At 36.0% G+C, this 21,511-nt stretch overlaps 3 long non-coding RNA genes across 4 annotated transcripts; 1 reads left to right on the top strand and 2 right to left on the bottom strand.

Moving 5' to 3' along the window:
• Positions 1-6,248: 6,248 nt before the first annotated feature.
• Positions 6,249-9,892, top strand: LOC133707872 (uncharacterized). Its single transcript, XR_009845347.1, has 3 exons — positions 6,249-7,868; positions 8,730-8,867; positions 9,757-9,892. It is a non-coding gene; the product is annotated as an uncharacterized LOC133707872 (long non-coding RNA).
• A 1,535-nt stretch (positions 9,893-11,427) lies between these two features.
• On the bottom strand, positions 11,428-14,302 carry LOC133710590 (uncharacterized). The gene is made up of 4 exons (XR_009846771.1): positions 14,144-14,302; positions 13,359-13,860; positions 12,194-12,257; positions 11,428-11,717 (listed from the first exon to the last, which is right to left on the bottom strand). It is a non-coding gene; the product is annotated as an uncharacterized LOC133710590 (long non-coding RNA).
• A 2,187-nt stretch (positions 14,303-16,489) lies between these two features.
• LOC133712056 (uncharacterized) lies at positions 16,490-17,738 on the bottom strand. Of its 2 annotated transcripts, XR_009847133.1 has the most exons (4): positions 17,453-17,738; positions 17,244-17,296; positions 16,754-16,806; positions 16,490-16,649 (listed from the first exon to the last, which is right to left on the bottom strand). It is a non-coding gene; the product is annotated as an uncharacterized LOC133712056 (long non-coding RNA). The 2 variants fall into 2 exon arrangements; XR_009847132.1 differs by having other exon boundaries at positions 17,244-17,738.
• Positions 17,739-21,511: the final 3,773 nt, after the last annotated feature.

Here is a 21,511-nt window from a genome sequence, read left to right as displayed (position 1 = left end):
CTTAATCAATTGTGTTATTCGTATTATTTCGGGTGTACCGTGTTTATGTGTAGGTGGATTGCTCATCTCTACATTCTATAAGAAATCTCAGTATAATAATATTGCTGTGAGTACCACAATTGCGTGCCTGGCGAACAGTGCTACTTGTGCTGGGACGAATATAGTTTTGATTGGTCTATCGATCTCTTGTATACCCGGATTGCAGATTCTGATGGTTTCGTTTCCAAATCTCAAGCAAATAGAAAATTTTGACAAAAAAATTGACATGGTAAATCAGGTTAAGCTTAGCTAGACCTTAAAAATTGAGGTCACAGAGTTTTGTATGGTTTAGAAATTAAGGGTTAAGAAAAGCTTGCCGCACGGGAATTTGAAGTCTTGCATGATATTAATAGGGGTGTGAAAATTGGTGGTCTCTCTCTCTCTCTCTCGCTCTCTCATCCATGATTTCAAATTTCGGTTTCGATACTTAAAATTTAAGGAAATTTCGGAGAAAGTTTCGATTTCGGTGAAAATTTCAGTTAAAAATAAAGAAATCATATTAATTGCATTTATAAAATGATATTTTTGAATGAAACTTTTACATAAACTAAACTAACCTATAATAAACCTATTTACAATGTAGCATCTCTAAATTACACATTTATAATAGAATTATGATATTTAATATGTACGAATAATTAACTAGTACTGTAGTAGGTTGCTAAACTAGTGTTTTCATTTACATGTAATCATAATTGTGCTGTATATTGATAATGTGAATGTGTTTTTTTTTTTTTGATAGCTGGAACCCAGTGGGAAGTTTGGCCATCACGCCTTTTTCACTAATAATTAGAAAAATACAACAGCCTACAACAGCCAGGGGAGGGGGGAGTGCGGGGGCGTAATACCAAAACCTCATGAATGAAAATGAACAAGTACAACAAAAGCAATAAAAAGTATTTAGAATAAGTGTTACTAGATGTGGTTCGATCCATACGATAGATCTACTTCCATCTAGTATCATACAATACTGCTCCCAAGTACATGAATTTTGGAAATGATTTTGGTAGCAGATAAAAGAAAAAAGGTTTTTTGTTGTATTCAACTAGATTGGAAAAAAAATCAAAATTTCATATTTTCTCTATGAAAATATGAGTAAAAAACTTCGTTGTCGGTGGCACAAAAATTTCACAGAAATTTTGGAGAAATTTCGGACATAATTTCGGTGTGAATTTTTAATTATATTTTGTGTGTGTAGATATTTTAGAAATTAAGAATTTCGCAGAAATGTATGGAAAATTTTGAAAAATTTCGAGAAACTTCTGATAGAAATGATATAACATATGAATTTCGTTTTGGTACTTCCAAATTATGGAAATTTCTGTAGTTTCGGAGAAATTTGAAACCTTGCTCTCGTCCAACACCTCCAAGAACGCCACAAAGACTAGATTCACCTGCAATAATCTCTATCTTCCTCTCGCCGTCCTTTCTCTGAAAGCAATGATGCCCATATCAATACACCAACTCACTATAATGAAAGCTGTGATTTTAGTAATTATGCTTCGTTGTAATCGAGTTATCTTTCCGGTATGTCACCGCCATGTCAAAGCAACTGGAGTGGCCAGTAGTACACTTTTTGCTAATTGGTGCTTGTTAGAAAACATGTATTATGTAGAGATTCCTGATATTATTTTGGGACGTTCTCTAAATGCTTATTGTAATCAGGGGTTTAGGCTCAAAGTCCCCCCTTGTATTCAGCTTCATTAATCAAGACTTGAGGACAGCCGCATAAGCCCTTTATTCTAAAAACAATAAAAAAATAATGGAGATTAATTGTGTAATTGATATATTTGCATATATGGCAAGTCAAGACGAATTATTAATGACTTTTATTGATGATGAACAACGGCTAGCTCGACTTTATTTGAAAACCACAATGTCTTGTTCTATTCAAATTAGGTAGCTTTGGCTTTGGATGTTTAAATCTTTTTCTTGTCTTAAATTTGTTAATTATTGAATGAATAAAGACTAACTTCAATTGGAAATTCAATCCACGAATGCTCAGTGATATTGCATGGTAGTGATATTGCATAGTATTTAGATCTCCTCAATTTTTTGTACAGTTTTAATCTTCATTTTACTCTTATATGACCTAAAATAAATAACAAAAAAAAAATCTCTTGCCATCGGGATAGAGCTAACCCTCCCCTGAGTTTCCCTCACCACAATTGAATATTACTGAGCATTCGTGGACTAAATTCTCAATTTCGTTTCGGTACTTCAGAATTACGGAAATATTTTTTATGGAAATTTCTGTAGTTTCGGAGAAATTTTAAACCTTGCTCTCGTCTAACACCTCAAAGAACGCCACACGACCAGCTTCACCTGCAATAATCTCTATCTTCCTCTCGTCGTCCTTTCTCTGATAGCAATGATGCCTATATCAATACAGCAACTCACTATAATGAAAGGTGTGATTTTAGTAATTATACTTCGTTGTAATCGAGTTATCTTTCCGGTATGTCACCGCTATGTCAAAGCAAATGGAGTAGCCAGTAGTGCACTCTTTGCTACGTGGTGCTTGTTAGAATACATGTATTTTGCAGAGATTCCTGATATTATTTCAGGACGTTCTCTAGATGCTTATTGTAATCAGGGAGCTCAAAGTCCCCCCTTGTATTCAGCTTCAATAATCAAGGCTTGAGGGCAGCCGCACAAGCCATTTATTCTTAAATTAAAATAAAATAAAATAATGGAGATTAATTGTGTAATTAATATATTTGCATATATGGCAAGTCAGGACGAAATATTAATGACTTTTATTGATGATGAACAACGGCTAGCTAGACTTTATTTGAAAACCACAATGTCTTGTCCTATTCAAATTAGGTAGCTTTGGCCTTGCATGTTTAAATCTTTTTCATGTCTTGAATTTGTTAATTATTGAATGAATAAAGACTAACTTCAATTGAAAATTCAATCCACGAATGATCAGTGATATTGCATAGTATTTAGATCTCCTCAATTTTTTGTACAGTTTTAATCATCATTTTACTCTTATATGACCTAAAATAAATAACAAAAAAAAAAAAAAATCTCTTGGCATCGAGATATAGCCAACCCTCCCCTGAGTCCTCTCTACTGTTTCCCTCACCACGATTGAATATTAGTGAGCATTCGTGGATTAAATTCTCAATTTCGTTTTGGTACTTCCAAATTACAGAAATTTCGATGTTTCGGAGAAATTTGAAACCTTGCTCTCCTCCAACACCTCCAAGAACGCCACACGACTAGCTTCACCTGCAATAATCTCTATCTTCCTCTCGTCGTCCTTTCTCTGAAAGCAATGATGCCCATATCAATACAGCAACTCACTATAATGAAAGCTGTGATTTTAGTAATTATGGTTCGTTGTAATCGAGTTATCTTTCAGGTATGTCACCACTATGTCAAAGCAAATGGAGTAGTCAGTAGTGCACTCTTTGCTAATTGGTGTTTGTTAGAATACATGTATTTTGTAGAGACTCCTGATATTATTTAGGGACGTTCAATAGATGCTTATTGTAATCAGGGGTTTATGCTCAAAGTCGCCCCTTATATTCAGCTTCATTAATTAAGGCTTAAGGGCAGTCGCACAAGCCCTTTATTCTACAAACAAAAAATAATGGAGTTTAATTGTGTAATTAATATATCTGCTTATATGGCATGTCAGGACGAAATATTAATGACTTTTATTGATGATGAACAACGGCTAGCTCGATTTTATTTGAAAACCACAATGTCTTGTTCTATTCAAATTAGGTGGCTTTGGCTTTGGATGTTTAAATCTTTTTCTTGTCTTGAATTTGTTAATTATTGAATGAATAAAGACTAATTTCAATTGGAAATTCAATCCACGAATGCTCAGTGATATTGCATAGTTTTTAGATCTCCTCAATTTTTTGTACAGTTTTAGTCTTCATTTTACTCTTATATGACCTAAAATAAATAACAAAAAAAAAATCTCTTGCCATTGGGATAGAGCCAATCCTCCCCTGAGTCCCCTCTACTGTTTCCCTCACCATCATGGAATATTACTGAGCATTCGTGGATTAAATTCTCAAATTTCGTTTTGGTACTTCAAAATTACGGAAATTTCTGTAGTTTCGAAGAAATTTGAAACCTTACTCTAGTCCAACACCTCCAAGAACGCTACATGACTAGCTTCACCTGCAATAATCTCTATCTTCCTCTCGTCGTCCTTTCTTTGAAAACAATGATGCCTATATCAATACAGCAACTCACTATAATGAAAGCTGTGATTTTAGTAATTATGTTTCGTTATAATCGAGTTATCTTTCTGCTATGTCACCGTTATCTCAGAGCAAATGGAGTTGCCAATAGTGCACTATTTGCTAATTGGTGCTTGTTAGAATACATGTGTTTTGTAGAGACTGCTGATATTATTTCGAGATATTCTCTAGATGCTTATTGTAATAAGGGGTTTAGGCTCAAAGTCCCTCCCTTGTATTCAGCTTCATTAATCAAGGCTTGAGGGCAGCTGCACAAACCCTCTATTCTTAAAAAAAAAAAAAATAACGGAGATTAATTGTGTAATTAATATATTTGCATATATGGCAAGTCAGGACGAAATATTGATGACTTTTATTTATGATGAACAACGGCGAGCTCGACTTTATTTGAAAACTACCATGTCTTGTTCTATTCAAATTAGGTAGGTTTGGCTTTGGATGTTTAAATCTTTTTCTTGTCTTGAATTTGTTAATTATTGAATGAATAAAGACAAACTTCAATTGGAAATTCAATCCACGAATGCTCAGTGATATTGCATGGTGGCGATATTGCATAGTATTTAGATCTCCTCAATTTTTTGTATAGTTTTAATCTTCATTTTACTCTTATATGACCTAAAATAAATAACAAAAAAAAAATCTCTTGCCATCGGGATAGAGCCAACCCTCCCCTGAGTCCCCTCTATTGTTTCCCTCTCCACCATGGAATATTACTGAGCATTCGCGGATTAAATTCTCAATTGAATTTGTCTTTATTCATTCAATAATTTACAAATACAAGACAAGAAAAAGAATTAAACACCCAAAGCCAAAGCTACCTAATTTGAATAGAATAGAAGTCTTTCACTAGCAAGACATTGTGGTTTTCAAATAAAGTCGAGCTAGCTGTTGTTCATTGTCAATAAAAGCCATCAATATTTCGTCCCGACCTACCATACATGCAAATATATTAATTACACAATTAATCTCCATCATAGTGAGTTGCCGTATTGATATGGGCATCATTGCTTTCGGAGAAAGGAAGATGGAGATTATTGCAGGTGGAGCTAATCGTGTGGGATTCTTGGAGGTGCATAACAAGGAGGGTATCGTGTGTGTGTGTCTCTATGTGTGTATACATATAGGGCCGCCCTTCTAGTGAGGATATTTTTTTTTTTTTTTGCTATTTTAGAGGACCGCTTATTAGACAAACTTTTAGATCACATATTGGCTTCTTGATCATTAGATTTTTAAGTCCATATGAGTAGATCACTTCTGCAAAATCTCAGCTAAATTGGTATTCCTCAAGGCATTCATAACTGTGATTTACAATTTATAAACATGAATAGTCAGGTTGCAGATTTGGTTCGTCAATTGATCTAATCTACTTCAATATTTTTAGGGCCATCAATTTAGCTGAAAGTTTGTATAAGTTATCTATTCATTGAGTTCTAAGAACTAGATGGTCGAAATGTAAATCCCACAAAAAATTCCTTAAAATAACCATTAAAAGAAAGAAAAACTTGGATGCTAAATTCTTTTCTTTTTTCTTTTTATTTTATTTTAAGTTGAAATGGATATCGAAGTCGAAAATAAAAGAGTACACTAAATTTGGGGTGATCATAGAAGTCGAAACCCACAAAGGTAAAGCAAACAAACAATACATGATCAATAAATTAAAGAATACGAAAATCAGGCAAACCCAAATAATCCTATTGCACTGAGAAAGAAGGAAGTCAGGAGGCACATCCCACCAAACCAAACAATCTAAAGAGAGGTCGAAATTGATAAGGGCATCCACTACTTGGTCTCCCTCACAATAAATGTGAAAAAAGGTGAATTGCATTTGAGAGATTTATCTAGGGGTGAAATTTGCACACCCCTCTTTACATTTGGCACACCCTTCCTAATTTTTTAATATTTTCTAATCTCCTCTTATGTTTATTTCCCATATTACCCTTCTTCTCCAACATTTTTCTTCAGTCTCTCTATCTCTCTCGCTCTCGTGCTCCTACCGGCGACCCGATTCCATCTTCGCCGTCTGGCCACGACACGACGGCGGACCACCATCAATCGAAGCGTCTCTTCATCGTCGACCTCTTGGTGGTCTCGGATCATCCAGGCATTGGCTGTAGAAAGAGAATCGAAGACCCGAAATTCATGATCCTCTGACGGTTTCTGGGCAAGTTCCGGCAACTCCGGCGTCCGACCACCCCACGACGGCGCACCTGCGCCGTTCTCTTCGTCTCGACATTGCCGTCACACTTATTGTGGTAGTTCATTCAATCGTCAACTGTGGATTGAGGAAGAATCGACGACGAGAAGTTTTTGGAGCTCCGGCGGTCATCATCGAATTCCGGCCACCGAGACACCACTGGAGTTGTCCTTTACCTGGATCTTCATGCACCAGAGGCGCTTGCGATTCCCCCACTTCAAAACGAACTCGGACGTCGTCGTTTTATCAGGACTCGATCTCAACAGCAGTGAGCTATCCCCTCCGGTTCTATCTCTAGAATTCTTGGTGTCGTTAATATTGGCGTGCCTCACAGAGTCTCTTTCCATCTCCTTTTGTACACTTGTCCACCAGAAATCACAACAGTTGGTTTTCAGTTTTGATGGATGGGTGTTTTGATTGTTTCGGCCGTCGTTGGAGTTCACTGTGCTTGGCGATCAGTTTGTGTCACTGTGCTTCGAATGCTTTGGCCCCCTCTCTGATTGTTGCAGAAGCTTTGGCTCTGCAACTAGTCTGTTCTCTCTCTGATTTAGAGGATGAGATGCAGCTTTGAGTTGGTTGGAGAAGAAGAGTAATATAAGAAATAAACATAAGAGGAGATTAAAAAATATTAAAAAATTAGGAAGGGTGTACCAAATGTAAAGAGGGGTGTGAAAATTTAACCCCCCTTTCCGGAAAGGTAAGGTGCGTCCCAAACGGACTCCGTGGAGCTGTTTCGCGTCTACTAGTCACTTTTCGTTTTCCTCCTTTAGCACGATCCAACTGTTCTTCAAATTGGGCTGCCATCTGTTCTGCATCAAGCAAAACTGTAAAAGTGCATCTCTTTTCCTGCTTTCTGCATTCATAATCCGTGTAATATCAGTATGATCTTCCTACTGCAGTGTCTGTTAGTAGAATACCAGAAGAGATCAGAAACAGGAACTTCTCCCTCTTACCGCCTATCCTGTCTTTCAAGATCAAGTAATACAATTATATTCCTCAGTTTTTCATATTTATGTCAATTGTTGTGGTGCAATACCTTAGATGAATAATATACGAAGGTGTATCTGACTGATGATGGATCAGAGTAATGAAAAATTAACATTGAGGTACCAAGGCCCAAGGGTAAAAGTGGAGATGGTAAGCATTAATCTTATTCCACCTGACTAACTGGCCATTTATATATTTTCATTGTCCACTTTGTATGCATTTATACGCATAGATGCAGAGGTAACAATGCTTCTTTTTCTTAATTTATGATCAATATTTTACATCTGGGTCTGTCCTTGATGATCCTATATTTGGAAAAAGAAAGCCAGACTCCCAACTAAGGTCTATTGAAGAGCATGAGAATGGTCAAGGTGTTGATCCTTCATCATTTTCAGAAAAGCTGAAAATAGAGAACGGTGAGCATAAATCTTCTGCCTACTGATGGATTGTGGATCTGGGTTTGATGCATATTCATTTTGTCTGTTTCTATAGTGGTGATATTTGCCATTTTGTGTCTTGGGTTGCCTTTTTCAATCCCATTGTCAGTGAGTTAATCAACATGTATCTAAGAACAGTAAGATGTTTTTATTATTGAATTCTGCATTCTGTATAAGATTCTACTTGTTGTGGCGGTTCGATTTTACTTTGGATAAATTATATTTGCCTTCTGTTTATTTCATAAATGGTCGAACAAACTGACTTCAAGTTTGCATGATCTGGTCTTTTTATTAATGCTTTCTTATGTTCAATCTAACATTGGCCTTTTCCCACTTTAATTTGTTTATATTTGTTTTGTTTTGCTCTGACATATGCATGACTTTTTATTTCTTTGTTCACATCTCAAATAAACTGGATATTTAACAATAATCAAGTTACTAGGAGAGACTAGTGGTTGTGAGCCTTTTTCTTAATGAAAATTCATTTTGCTGCAAGTATGGTTCTGTTTTTATTTATTCTAAAAGCTATTGTAACCTTCTCTTTCCAGATCGCTTTAAATAACACCTTGACCATTGTGATTGATCACCAGCTTCCAATAGGAAAAGGTGGCTTAATGATTAAAAATATATATCATATGAAATATTGAGAAGCTTTCCCTTTTCTTCTGACTTCCACTCTTAGTTAATACTCTCGATCCTCTGTACACTCTTTTATGAGTGTTTTAGAAGAGTGTGCATCTTTTATGTCTTGCATGCATCTTTTATATGATACGATTAATGGATGTATATAACTCTGTGCGCCAAGATTTACTCATTCCATGTCTTCCTTTGTTTATATAGAATGGTGGTATTCAGGGATTACAGCACTTTGAAACTGTTTTACATCAGATCCTCCAAGGTGTTATCAACAAAAAAAGAAACCATGACTCTGTTAGCAAGTAGCTGTTCAAATCAACCCCTAACAAAAAATCCAAAGAGGTAATTTTCTGAACTTAAAGCCGTGATATAAGAGTGGTGTATTTCCTATTCTATCTGTTTTTTGTTGATTAAAAAAAAATATATATTCTATCTGTTTTTCATAGTGTATAAGCTCTTTTGTTTTGTTTCAGTGTGTGTACCGATCACAGAGACTGATTTACATGTTTTAAAAATGCAATAACATAACATCTATGATTCACTTTTTGCTTAGTGAACTTATGCTTTCCAACTAATTTGGAGCAAGTGGCTTTAACGAATTACAAATTCTTTCAGAGAATATAAACCTTAGATATTCTGTTTTTTGTTTGACTAATCAATGAACTTATCAATTTTTCTCAAAAAAAAGAAAAAAAAAGGAAAGAGTTGTAATTAATTGTATAATTGAGATAGGATATTGATGGAGAAGTTCACTTTTTGAGCATAAAAAACATGGGGAGTAATACACAAAATAACCCACTTCTAAAGACGCATAAGAAAAAGTTGAATGAAGTAACAATTGATTGCTTTTTGAATAATTTGTCCCTTCGTTTTTTGAGAGATAGATAAGCATTTGAACTAACCAAATTTTAATTTTGTTAGAAAGAAAAAGAAAACTAGATTGAATTGAAAAAACTTTCCTATAGCTACTTCCCAAATTTTTACCATAAAAGTAGCTCCACACTTGAATATGTACTTAGGCTTATAATTTATTCTACTATTATGCACAATAAATAGTCCCTGAGACATACATGTATTATATGAACATTTCATGTAATAGTTTGTTGAAAAATTTGGCAAAATATTTTTAGTTAATTAATAGATTATTTTTAAAATTTAAAAAATTTCTTAATTTATATTCATTTTTGTTTCATAATATGTGTATAAATTAATAATTTTTTTTAATTTACAGGAAAGTGTAAGTCATGTATAATACCTAAGATCAAGGTCAGTGGTTAGAGCACCCACTACCTAAAATCAAGGTCATGGGTTCGAGTCACTATGGGGGTAGGAGTGAAATCCTTTGATCCTCTTTTACAAATGTGAAGAAAAAAAAAATCATGTATAATATGTGTATAGTATTTTTGGGTTCCAAAGTACAAGAAATTTAATGAATCATCTTTAAAATTACGAAGTACATATATTTTTTTGAAAAATACATCAATACGTATATTATTCATGTTTTATACTAAAAACTGTTACCAAAAATATCAATATAGTTATTTTTAACAGATTGGTTGTACAAACGTGAATCCTAATTCCTAACCATAAAACACGGAAATCTCAAGTGCACCTGGTAAAGGTGAAGGGTCGAACTCCTGGCGAGTCGAAAACCAACAAACTAGTCATTCAATCCTTAATATTTGTTTCAAAGTCATTTGCCAGGAAATTAGTCCTAATTAATTACGTACATTCTATCAACTTCAATGGAAAGTCACAGTTAAAGGGATAAAAGAAGGTTTTAGTATCATATCCTAATTAATTGAACTTGGCCACTTTTCAAGAACAGAGGCAATGAGAGATGTGAGCAAGTCCACCTGTTGAAGTTGGCTAGTCAAGACTATTCACTGTTTTTAGCATTTCATTTCCACTATTTTTCTTGACTAGTCAGATACTGTTCATAAAAAGTCACAAAATGTCAGTTGGCAGGTCAAGAAATTGACCCAGAGTGACTTTTTGTGAACAGTATCTGACTGGTCAAGAAAAAATGTGGAAATGAAAGGCAAAAAACAGTGAATAGACTTGACCAGCCAACCTCAATGGGTGGACTTGCTCCGAATAGATAAGAGCAAGTCCACCCGTTGAAGTTGGCTAGTCAAGACTATTCACTGCTTTTTGCCTTTCATTTCCACCATTTTTCTTGACTAGTCAGATATTGTTCACAAAAAGTCACCAAATGTCAGTTGGCAGGTCAAGAAATTGACCCAGAGTGACTTTTGTGAACAGTATCTGGCTGGTTGGGCTATAGCCCAACCCATAATTCTTTCAATATTTGATCGATTATAAGTGCTAACATTTCTCATATTCATGTTTGGTTCAGTTCGCAAAGTGGTTGGTTATTTTCCTAGTGACCTTAGTTCGAATCTTGTTGACAGCAATTAATGCTTGTTTTCTTAGTTGTTTTATCATTTTCCTCCCCCATTTTCTTCTTTTGTTCCTTTGTTATTTTTTTCTCTTTCCCCATGAAGCTAGGGCTCCCTTCTTCTTTCCTGCTAAAATTTTCTTGCCTATTTTTTTTTTCTCTCTTTCCCGATTTTCTTACAACAATTTCTATTAACATTTCTTTACAATTTAGTCTCAAAATTTTTACAAGGATTATTAATGGGGAAAAAAAAATCTTGGTAGCAAGCCTTAGATTAGCCCACCCCAAGTTTACATCCTAGATCCGCCACTGTAGATTACCACTGAATTTTTACTGGCTCCTGCAAGTATTGCACTGATCAAGCAAAGATAATATATTAACAAAGAAGTTCCATGTGCACGTATTATGGAGTTATGCCCTACCACAAAAGTGGGCAAACCACACCATTTTGCATGGTGTCAATTGGCCTAATACACACCTTTTTTTGGTCCCATAAAGATAGCAAAATCAGATGTGCAATTGGTGACTTCATTCAAATATTATTTTAATAGATACACATCAACTTGAACAAAGGTAACGGCCAATATTTTAACCAAAAAAAAAATATATGAAAATTTATAATTAAGATAAATTGTTTTTGTCAATGATCACTCTTGTGGCCAAAAAGTAAAATCCAAGGCAACCTTCATAAATCATAACAGCCATTATTTCATCCTGGGTGCCCTTCGTTCCATCCTGAGTTGCCTTCTAACACTTTGAATTTATGTCTCTTGGCGAACTTCTCTGATCACCTGATGAAAGATCAAAACTAATTGTCAGAGAAAGCGCAACTTGGGAAAATTAATTGGAAAAAAGATCATCAGCTGAGTGCCAGTTATAAAAAATGAAAAAGAAAAAAGAAAAAAAGACGGTATAAATTAATTCGAATGAAATACTAGGAACCAAATGATATACCGTACAGATTGAATATAAGAAATAGATTCCAATTGTACCATCAAAGCCAGCAAACAAGTTACACTCATGAATGATCGACACAAGTAGTAGTCCATAGTTTTGATTACTTACAAATGTGACAGATTTACATCTTTCCTTTAGCATTTTTCCTGTATGGGCAACTCTTTTTGTCTAAAAGTAGCCATGCAAACATATCATCTAATAGGGATCAAACATTACCATTTTTCTTTCATCACAAAGTTATAGAATAAAAGAAAAACAGAATTACTAACTCCATCAATCACATCATCATGTACCAGGATAAAGAAATTACCTGTGGGAGTATTATGTGGCTCCTCTTACTGAGTGAAGTAAAATATGTGCAACACGCCTATGCTCTGTTGTCAGAAACAGTTACAACTTAATTACAAAGTGAAATAAGATATCATGAAAGGATCAACGGGATTTAAATTAACCACCAATTATCATCTAGATAACTGAACAAGTTACAAATTACAAGATCATGTTTTCAACATCTCTAGCTTGGGTTCACCTAGCGGCGAACTTCATCTTATCTTAACATGCTTATCAAAATCATAAAAGTACCAATGAAAAGGAAGAGAATCAGCAACTCCACATTGAATGAAGAGTTCACTACAGTATCTTTAGGATGCATTCAGAATTTTGATGGAACTCGATCCAAGTGAAATACTACAACACTCAAAACACATATTGCAAGCTATATATGTACAGTAAAAAGCTCAATAGAAATCGTAAAATTGAAAGAAAAAAATAAAAGAAAAAAGAAAGAAAGAAGAAGTATTAATACCGTTTATGACAGCAACACTAAACATCTGCAGCAAGTTTAAGATATGTTTAAGATATTATATCAGAAACCAGCATCCTAAAAAATTATTTCAGGTTTTGGCAGCTGAGAATTCCGGGGAAACAGAGAAATAAAGGTTCAGTAAAAGTTCTAGAAAGGATTTAGACTTTACAGGGTGTCACAATTCCGGTTGCTTCTATATTTATTATTGTAGTATGTAGTCAAATAGCTTTTAGTTGCTTAGTCACTAATTTTTGAACAACCCAACAAGAAATTGGTAATGTCATTCTGAAAGCCATTTTGGTAACCCCGTCACCTCAGCAACTGTTGATCCCTTAGGATTCAATACATACTGAAAGCTATTACATAGTTTCAACTTGCTACGACGAAAGAGATACCAATTTCATGAGAGAGATCAAAGTTTCTTGAATTGTACGCTGTAAACCTTGAACAGAAAGCAATTTGTATAGCGTACAAATAGCAAGCAAGTTGAAAGCACTAACAAAGGTACATGATTAGTTTAATGGCTCCATGAGTAGAGCTATTGGATTAACTTACAATGACATGTTTCATCAAAGCTAATCATAAGAAAAAAAAAAAAAATCAACCAACCACACAACAAAGCAAATACAATGGAAACTGAAAAATCAAATTATAAGGAGGGATGAGAAACCTCGTCATGATTTGGTTGCACTCCATGGCTAAAGCCTCCAACAACTCCTTAACCTGTGGGCCAAGCTTGTTATCCAAATCCTAAACCTTCTTCTCCACAGCCTGCAATTCCCTCTTCATTCTCTCCACATCCCTCTTGTTAAAACACCGCGATTAGGCTCTCTTCTTCAACTCCTCATTCTCCTGTAAAATCCTCTTCTTCTCTTCCCTCTTGGCCTCCAATGCCTTCTCTTTCCCAACAAAAATTTCTGCACTTTCTTCACATTATTGTCGAGATTCTCAATCATCTCATGGAACTTGCTCACATCCTCTTCCAGCATACTCTTCTCCCTCTCCAATGCCTCCTAAGGCGACGGCTTCCGCCTCCAGCTCAGTCGCATGCTGCTGCAGAACCTTCAATTGCTCCTCTGATTCGTCCCCCATCCCTTTGAGGGCAACACTAGGCAGATGCGCGCACATCTCCATCATCTGCAGCATCAACCTTATTCAAGTGCTTATCTTTCCTGATGATCATTACAAGCGCAACCAGCCATAAGATGAGACAAAATCCAAGTACCAACCATATGAGACAAAATAATCCAAGGAATCAAATAGTAAAAGACCAGAATCATTGGCAAATAAGCATTTAGAAACATTAAATCTTAAAAATCGACAATTGAAATTAAAGCAGATCCTTAGAAACCCTTCAATCTGAAATTAGGGTTCAATAACATTCTTTCTAGATGAACATGCGAAAAAAGTAAAGCTTATAAATCATGAGAATAAAAGCAAAGTTAGGAGACGCACCTCCTATACTCGCCATCCATCGGAGATGCCTCGTCCGACGTCGTCGCTGTCTCATGTCTTGGGTCGCTGCATCCATTGTGAAGGCCAAAACCCAAAGGGTATGAGCGGCGCTTTGGGTTCAAGCAAGGAGTGGAGATAAATGCGTATAACAGCTTTGAATTTCTTTTTATCATTAGTTCATTACAAATAATGATGATACTCACCATTGTAAAAAAAAAGTGAGCCCATTTATTTTAATAAAAACAAATGCATACTCACCATTGGAAACCAATAGTGAGCCCATGAGTCCCATACAATAATGGGTCTCTTCCATACATCCCGGTCGAATTTGATTTTTTTTTTTTTTGAAATAAGGGCTATGCGCCTGCCTTCAAGTCTTTACATTGTTGTTGTAGAGACTCCTGTTATTATTCGGGAAGTTCTCTTTGGGTGTATTGTAATCAGGTTGTCACTATTATCCAATAGGTGCATAAAAGATAGTTGATATAGACCACTTTTGTAGTAGTGCATATATGTAAAGTATATTGAAAATTACATGCAAGTGTCATTTTGAGAATTATATTAGCCACAAGGCCACCTAAATTTTCTTGTACAAATAAAGCCACCTGCATTCACAAATTATTTCATTCTTGACAATTTTACCCTTCTACCTAATAAACCCAAGATCTATAAGCCTTACATCGATCTGTGATCTCTCTCTCTCTCTCTCTCTCTCTCTCTCTCTCTCTCTCTCTCTCTCTCTCTCTCTCTCTCTCTCTCTCTCTCTCTCTCATTCAAATCTCAATGAAGCCATATAGGTAGGCCTTGAATTTTTGGACAGCGGCGTTGACGTGATTGGAGAGATCGATTGGGATTTCGTATTCGACGATGCGAATGGGTTAGATTTGTTGCAAGAGTTGGAGAACCCGGCCGTCACAGCGGCAACTAGGGCTTTGCCTTCTTCATCGTCGTCATCAACGGTGGAGGATGCTCTGGCCAACCCAGAGACGGGATCGATTGACACGTGGATCGGCGAGGTTGAGGAGATGCTGATGAAAGATGATGACGGAAGCAAGGTGGCTTTGGAGAAGCCACCTAAGGAGTACTGTGAGATTATTTTTGGCGGATGTATGTACTCGTGGATTCGCCGTCGACGGAATCTCCGGTCGACGTGGCTTCGAATTCAAACGGCTGCGCTGAGTCGGAGAAGGAAAAAACTTATGGATCGCCGCTCAACAATAAAAGGAGAAGGTACTGTTAATTTATTCATATTCATAGAGTCCTAAATGGATTATTGAAATCGAGGAAATGCTTGAATATAATAGGATTATTTGTAAAATATGCCAGTACTTGATATTTTTAGTTTTATTAGTGTGGTTGTGCAAGTTATTCAAAATGGTTTGATGATTTGCTTTGGTGATTCACGGAGGAATTGACTTTTTTTTTGTGAAGACGGTGGATGATAAACCATATAGGTGGCAGATTACACATTGAAGAGGCAAATGCAACATGCTTGAGCTATGGGATTGACTAGTTCTTGGTTTCGGACAATTTTGGCTGAATTTGTGTCTAATTGTTGGTTTGTTTGGTTGAAATCGGAGTGCTTTGATTCAAGCATTTGACATTGCAAATTTATAGTTATTTTGATGAACACATGTAATTTGTACATGCTATTAATGTATACAACCATTTGACATTGTAAATATATAGTTATTTTCATGTTTCGAAGTAGCTTTTTGTATTGGTCGGTAATAGTTTTCTTAGTTGTTTGCAGTAGCTTTGTTAGTTTCTGATAATAGATTACTTGGTCTCTGAGAGTAGCTTTTGTTTTGTTTGGTAGTAGCTTTTGGTGTTAGTGAGCATAGTTTTTTGTATTGATGAGAGTAGTTTTTGTTGATGGTGGGAGTAGTTTTTGATACAAGAGTAACTCTCTAATTTTACGGCTTACTCTAGTGAATGATGCTGATGGATACAAGTTATGTTGATCGATTATGATATGTGCAATACATTAGGGGTGGGTTCGGTTTTATTCGGTTCGCTTTTGGGCCAGAACTGAGAACCGAACCGCACTTAAATTCAGTTCAGTTTTCCCTTTTTAAAAATTTAACACCGAAAACCGAACCAAACTTTTCGGCTCGGTTCGGGTCGGGTCCAGTTCGGTTCTTTAATTTTTTATTTAATAAATAATTTTAGCTGAATAATAAAATTTCATACTAATTTTTTAATTTTTTTTAATCATTTATGTATATCCATTTGAGACACAAATCAATTCCATCTACTTTCAATAATCCGGAAATTAAGAATAAAGGCCATTGGAGCCTTATTTATTATAAACTAAAAAAAAAAAAAAAAGAGCAACCAACCATATACAGAACTGAAAGAACCACAACAAAAAAAAAACTGAGCAAATCACTCTTCTACCATGTAAACACAAATTTCACTACTTGAGCTCGTGGATCTCTCCCAAGGCAACTTCGACATGTTCAAGCAATAGATCAAGTCATGCATTTTATTTTGCAACCCCAACCTAAATACACAGTTTCAGATGTATAAGATGAACGTCAATTACAACATATCTACATATTCGTTTTCTGGATCAAAATATACAATATCACACACACAATATCATACCTCACAAACCACAAAAAGCCAACTGGTGCAATCCAGCCCTACGGGCATTTTCCCTACAACACCAACAGCAATGAATACATCAAACTATAACACCAACAGCAACAAATAAATCAAACTATAAATATAGTATACATCACTGCGTAGTGCTTACAAAGACTATACAAAGACTTGATTTATTATTCACTACTGCCATCATCATTTATTATTCAAAGACTTGAAGTTCATCTCCATAAGTACAGATACTGTTAATTATCTTAACAAAGCAATAATCTGGCAATAGATCTTGAACCAGCAATGGAAGCCAAAACATATCAGATCAAACAAAAAATCAATGAAAGCCAGATCTAAAGTTAAAAGTTGGGTACTGTAAGAAGCACATGAACCAATTTACAAAAAGATCAAATCTTTAGTCACCAAGCTCCATAATTTCATCCATATTATAACCTTTTCGTCATCAGAAAAGAGAAAAGGTTTTGGGAATATTGATTACCTGAGAATTGACCGAGAGCATCGGACAGAGCTTTGCTTTGCTTTTAATAGTTCCTGAGATTAATATCAACTCCACACTCAAGCAACAGTGAAACGAAAAACAATCACATCAAAACCAGATAAGCAAAAATTCAAAAAAAAAAAAAAAAAACAAACAAACAAAGATTCATTGTTTAAGGCAAAGCAGTAATAGCAGTGTGTGAAGCTCACCCCATTGAGATCCTGATCAAGCACGAGTCTTTATGCCATACCCAAAATCTCATAAAATAAATCCATTTGGTTCTTCTTTCGGCGACGGCGAAGGTCGCGCTCAGACGTCAACCACCATGGCACCATACTTGGATTTCAAACGAAACCCGACGACTCATCAACCCGATCTACTCCTTGGACATCGATCTAGTCCTTCTGGATGAAGAGAAATTGACAGAGAAGAGAACAAAGAGAGGCGGCCAGAGAAGAGAAGAAAGAGAAGGTGAGAGACGAGAGGAGAGATTGAAATGACTAGAGGTCGCGGAAAAGGCGTAAGTCAGAAACCCTAAAGTCAAAACGACGTCGTTTTGACCAGTTTCGGTTTTTTCATTTCGGTTCGGTTTTTGTTCGGTTCGGTGTTTTTCGGCTTCGGTTTGGCTTTCGGCTCGGTTTTTTTTTCAGTTTTCAGTTTCATGAACCCACCCATACAATACATGCAAGATTGAGCATTGCAAGCTTTCGACATTGTAAATTTATAGTTGTTTTAATGTTTCATAGTAGTTTTTGTGTAGGTTGGTAATAGCTTTCTCAGTTGGTGATAGTAGCTTTGTTAGTCTTTGGTGAGAGTAACTTTTAGTGGTGATGATTGAAGTTTTTTGTGGTGGTGATAGTAGTTTTTAACGTTGGTGAGAGTAGCTTTTGTCGGTGGTGAAAGTAGTTTTTTGCGGTGGTGATAGTAATTTTTTGCGTTGGTGAGAGTAGCTTTTGTTGATGGTGAGAGTAGTTTTTGATACAAGAGTAACTCTCTAATGTTAGTGAGAGTAGCTCGTTGGTGTTAGTGACAGTAACATTTGTTGTTGGTGAGAGTAGCTTTTGGTGTTGGTGAAAGCAGCTTTTGCTGTTGGTGAGAGTAGTTTTCTAGTGTTGGTGAGAGTAGCATTTGTTGCTGGTGAGAGTAGCTTTTGGTATTGGTGACAGTAGCTTTTGTTGGTGGGAATAGTAGCTTTTCGTTTTGGGGAGCATAGGTTATTTGGTAAGCAGTAGCTTTTATTGTTGGTGATAGTAGCTTTTGTTATCTCATTGGATGTTGCCGGAAATCTTACTAGAGTAGCTTTTGTTGCTAGTGATAGTAGCTTTTGAGACCTCGCCGGAGATTGCTGAAAATTTCATCAGAGTAGCTTTTGGTGTCAGTGACAGTAGCTTTTGTGGTCGCTGGAGTTCGCTGGAAGTTGGCCGGAGACCCGCCGGAGTTGACAGGAGACCTCGCCGGAGAGGAGAGAGAGAATGAATGTTGATTTTGTACTCTAGTGGAATTTATGTAAATATATTGGTTTTTAAAATCCAAAATATAACATTTTTTTTTAATCTAGTGGTCTTATGAAGGAAAAAACTAGTTGGTGGCCTTATGACTAAAAAAACTTTCTAAAATGCACTTATATGTAATTAACCCTAAAGTATATTGCATTTTATTTACAAGCCGTTTAATATCTCTTTCAGGGAGGGTGGATAAGTGCTTTTCCAAATTCTGTTATGAGATTAAGAGTTGGAAGAAAAAGCAATATCGTAATTAAGTACAACCTCTATTTATTTAAGGATTCAAGTATGTATCATTGCAATTAATAAAACCATAAGAGAATTACAAAAATAAATTTAAATTCAGTTTGTCTCCTCTAACTTTAGGGCAAACATCAATTTGGTCTATGATTTTTTTTTTTAATCACGATAGTCCCTGCACTTCTAATTTCCATCACTTGAGTCCATTCAAATTTTGCTAGAAACTTGACGTCACAAGCTGAGTTGGCAATGACACGAGGGCCCACTTTTTAGATTTTGACCCTCAGTTTGGACGAAATGTCCAAACCACCATTTGTTATGATTTTGCTCCAATCCACCCTCATTCAACCTTCCACCTCATTCTTCTTCTACCTCTGGTAATGGGGTTAAGTTCAATTTCCTCTGATGTCTAAAAGCCAAAAGCTTCACAACCTAATCACAATGCAAGAGGCGAACCCATCATAACCACAACAAGAATTAGAAGACGAGCCAAACGAAATTGAAGAAGTGCAGAGTTAAATAGTAATCTCTACCATCCAATAGATCTCAACCTCAAATCCCCAATGTGTTTCTTTGTGTTCTTCTCCAAATTCGAGTTTAGGTCTCTGCAATCTAATTCCACAATCTAGTTTCTGGCCTCGATTGGATGTACTAGGATCTGGTTTCTCTCTCTTCCATCTCGGTGTCACCTTATCTGAATCAATCCATGTACAAAACTAAAATCCCTTCACACAAATTCAATCAACAAGCCCATCACAACCAGACCCAAAAATCGACCCATCGCCTCTCGGGCATGACCCAAGCCCAGACGCCCTCCCACGACCCCAGCACTCTCATGGTCTCATCGTTAACCTGAAACTCGGTGTGCAAAACTGTGTCGTTGAGCCTGTGCTTCAGATCCAGCGGCCGCGCGGTGATGTTATCGTGAGTCTCGAAAAGGTGGAGGTTGTGGGACTTGAAGACAAGATTGGGGGTTGAGGAGAGCGACTGAGGTATGGGTATGGGTATGGGTCAAAAAGAAGAAGAAGAGAGAGAATTGGAATGGGATGCTGGAGAGATAGAAGAGGGAGATGTAGAAGCTTGGAGCTGAATGGGATCCCGTTTTCTTTTTATTTTTTGGATTAATTTGGGCTATGTTCTTATGGATTTTCTTCGTGACATAGGATTGATTGTTATTGTTTGAGATATGAGATTTAGGCATGCTTCCCAGGATGTGTGTATTTCAACCTAAAAAAGATTCGGTTTTTCATGGTCTAGTTGGGTATTGGGGGATTCAAGGAATTTGTAGGATGTTGGTAATTGAAGAGATATGTTGGGGAGTTGAGGCGGACATATGAAGAGGTTGATCATCTCTATTGAAGAAAGAGACTAACTGAACCCAGATTAAAGTGGAGCAGTCCATTTTTCCCTTTGTGTGTTGAAACCAGATTAAAGTGGGCCCTCGTGTCAGTGTCAGCTCAACTTGTGACGTCATGTTTGGAGCCAAATTTGAAATTTGGACTCGGATAATGGAAATTAGAAGTGTAGGGACCATCGTGATTGAAAATAAATAATAGGAACTAAACTGATGTTTGTCCCAAAATTAGAGAAAACAAATTGAATTTAGTCCAAAATAAATAGTATGTATCGTTACAAAATCATTCAAAGAACGTCTAGTAAGTCCAATACATGTTAGAATGAATGATACCACAGAGAGAATTTGAAGTTTGGCATGAGAAATGTTTGGCATATGAGTTGAGAGAGATATGATATTAACCTATTGTTCTGACTAACCTATTTACGATATCCGCGCTTTTAAATAAAGATGTATCAAATATCATAACGTAGTATTCCTTGAAAACTCGGGACCCCCGGAGATCATATGGTTTAGATTGTCACACACCCCTGAAAGTGAAGGTCGTTTGCTCTATTAAGTTATTTGGAAAAACTAGAATGCTATTTACAAATGCCATGGAATCCAAATACCCTACTAATAAAATGTCTATTTATTGCTTTTAGAACATTATTTAGTGTCCTAGGTTTCAGACAAGGTTTCACTTAAAGAACTCTCGGTCCTGCCACTCTTCAAATTATTGCATGCACGTGAAGATGTGCAAGTTGATTGTGAAGTTTTACAACTAGTCCTAAAAAATTAAGAAAAACAAAGAATATGTCAGATAGAATCGTTGAATAGGAAATATCTCATATCAAAAAAGTGATAAAAGAAAATATAATTTATAAGTGGGTAGTTCACAGCCAATTGTTGACAGCACTCGCCCCAAATTTCACCCTGAAACTCAAGGTGGCCCTGCGATGCCTACTTTTTGAGAAATTTTACTGAAAATTCGGCAAAACTTTCCCTAAAATTGGACAACCCAAATCTCAAGAAATCATAAACAACACTTCTAAGCAACATTCACCCTAATCTCCTGGAGCCTACGTGCTCCTCGTATAAAAATAACTCCACAACCACAATAAAGATATCTTAGTATCCAAACTCTAATTAACATAAAAGGTCCAACATAACAATTCTACAAATTCCACTCA

This window comes from Rosa rugosa, chromosome 5 (genome assembly GCF_958449725.1).
Source record: "Rosa rugosa chromosome 5, drRosRugo1.1, whole genome shotgun sequence".
In the NCBI taxonomy this organism is placed as follows: Eukaryota; Viridiplantae; Streptophyta; class Magnoliopsida; order Rosales; family Rosaceae; genus Rosa; species Rosa rugosa.
This window is presented reverse-complemented; position numbering and strand designations above follow the sequence as displayed.